This window comes from Adiantum capillus-veneris, chromosome 24 (genome assembly GCF_014529385.1).
Source record: "Adiantum capillus-veneris isolate H3 chromosome 24, ASM1452938v2, whole genome shotgun sequence".
Lineage (NCBI taxonomy): Eukaryota > Viridiplantae > Streptophyta > Polypodiopsida > Polypodiales > Pteridaceae > Adiantum > Adiantum capillus-veneris.
Window position 1 is genome coordinate 41015632 of NC_140954.1, and position 2841 is coordinate 41018472.

Below are 2841 nucleotides of genomic sequence, written 5' to 3' on the forward strand. Positions count from 1 at the left end.
TAGCAGCTTTAATGCCCCAAACCATACCACATCGACGCGGTATAGTTTTGAGCAGAAAACAATTGATGGTGGATTTTCTGCTCCAAACCATGCTGCATCGACGTGGTATAGTTTGGAGCAGAAAACTATTGATTGTATGACTTGATAATTGTTAAATTAATAGAATAATTGGTCAAAAATCTTATCAAAATCAAAGCCTTTTGTGTATGCAGTACTTCTTCTTCTAGAGTCTGTTCTAGAAGACGTGGTCGAGGTGCATCTACACCATTACCAATGTGCAGTGACCAGGTTAGTTTGGTTGCAGAGATGCAAATTTATGATGACAGTGATAGCCAGGACCTAGTTCTGGGATCTTTGCATAAGATAGATCAAGAGGAAGCAACAGTTGAAGCCTCACTACAGATAGTACCTTTGGAAATGAGACCAAAGATCCAACTAGGTGTTATAGATGACGATGACAACTCATTGCATTTAGATAGAGGGGAGGATATCCTTTCAAAAACCAGAATTTTCAGCTGTTTTGAGTGTCCACCCGTACCATTGTGTCGTCTCATTCCGCATGCCAAAGTTCGAGGCTTGAGATCAGATGTCAGTGGTTTAAAGTCAGCATTTGCTAGAGAAGGATACATCAAGGAGAAGGGCCCATTTATTGTATCCTTGACCACATGCCAAAAAGAGGAAGCTTATGTGACATGTATTTTTTGTTGGCTACTCTTGCTTTTTACTTTAAAAAGAAAATTTCAACAGTTTTCTTTTAATAATGTTAGTTTTATTTTCTACTTAAGATGCTATTATGGAGGAGTGGGATCCTATATGGAGAAAAATTAATATGGAGTATGAAGAAGAGCTTGCTGCTCAACCAAAATTTGAATCTCTTTGTCAAAATATGTTTTTTGTGTGGAAAGGAAATCACAGAACTGTGGCGTGGTTGGCTTCCATCAAAGAAATGTACTCCACCAACAAAGATAAGCATTGCCATGTTTTGTGCACTGTTATTGATGCTACAAAGGTCTCGGAGATAGCTTTGCTAACGAGTTTGCAAAGAATGAATTTGTGAGTTCATAGCTTAATTTTGAAAAAACTTATCTACTTATAATTCTCTTGTACACAAACTCAAATTTGTGTGGCTTTCTCTAATAAGAACACAGATGCTTTGGTGTCCTCTCACTTGAGAGATGAGCTTGTGAAATGCGGCAACATATGTGCAGCCGATCATGAGGGTTATCTTCATGCATTGCCCGAAGCAGATCAGAAACTCATTGAGAAACTTCGTAGACGAGGCACAAAAGGAGAAGAACCATGGTATCCATTGACCAGGAGATATCTAGCACGTCTACTGTTTGATGTAAGTACTTTTTGATATTTAAAATTTCATTTTCATAAAGTATTTTATATTTGGTTTTTTTAAGTGTGGATAGATGTCATTTTTATGGTCTTTTTAAATATATATGAAAAGGTTCAAATGTCCAAAGAGCTTCATAGTAGATTGGATAGCAAGAAGGATATCCTCTCTCCGGATGATCTTAAGAAGGAAGAGAAACGCATAATTGGTCAGTTGTACGACAAATATGGAGATCGTGTTGGAAAGGTATGTTTCTTGTTTGTTTCAGGCATTAATAATAGTCTTTGTGTTTTATAAGTTTTTGCATAATTTTAAACTCTATGTTTTAGATTCTAAATATAGTAGACCCTCGCCTTGGAAAAGAGTGGTATACTAAAGTGCTAAGTTTAAAATGGGATAATGATAGTTGGGCTACACTAGAAAAACTATACCATACCATTACACGACGCAAAGATAGAGAATCAAGTTCTTTGGCTATCTTTGTTGTAGGCTAGCAAGATTACTCGAGCCTCATGTGGTTTGTCCAAAGGTGACTACAAATTTCGTAGGTGAGTCCAAAGAGTTAACATTTTTGCCTTTTGTGCTTTTTTAGTGATCATTTGCATTAAAATCTATGTCAAACATGTGCGTGTATAGTTGGCTCAAGTTAGAGGGATCCATTCAAAGAGTCCTCGATGGTGCTACTGCGCTCTTGATAAACTATGCTGATGTGCGGGGAGGAATTATTATCCCACCAGACTCCACGCTAGATCTTTACTACAGAGAGATTGTTGTGGAGGCAAGGAAATTTCTATTTCCTATTGAGGTGTCCCTAGAGAGCAGAAATAGTGTGGTGGAGTTGCAAACACTAAAAAAGACTGACTATTATTGTATGGCATCTCATAGGCTTCTCTACAAGTGGAGTTCATCACTATTAAACTTCTTTGACATTGTTAGCAAGCATTTGGTTCTTTTCTTACTTTTGCATGCTAAATGTTCTATAGATATTTTTATCATTGACTTGGGATGCGGAATATTGTGGCCATTCCTCTACTAGCACGATCATAGGCTCAACTTGATAGTGGAGAGGGATGAATGTATCCTTCAGCTATGCATAGTCGTCCACAATTGGAGCTAGATCATTGCCCATGGTGGATAGACATGGAGTAGGGATATGTTATTGTGCAAGAGAGAGCTACACTCTGCACATATGAGAGCAGATTTCATGAGAAACGATGACATAGTACCTGACACACATGGAGTAGATTCTCAGAAGACTCGACAAAATGTTAGATCCAGTCATACTAGTGAGTATTTTATAAATGATTTTAGTGAATTTGGTTTACTAATGGTGTGTTTTGTGTTTAATAAATATCTCTGAAACTGGGTTTGTGTATATGAAACAATATCGCTTCCCAAGGATAAGGGAAAGCAACATGACATTGGGCGTGAGCCTGACATGGTAGGTGCTAGCCTGCAATATCTCTCTTGTATGTCTATATTGTATAACAAACAATATT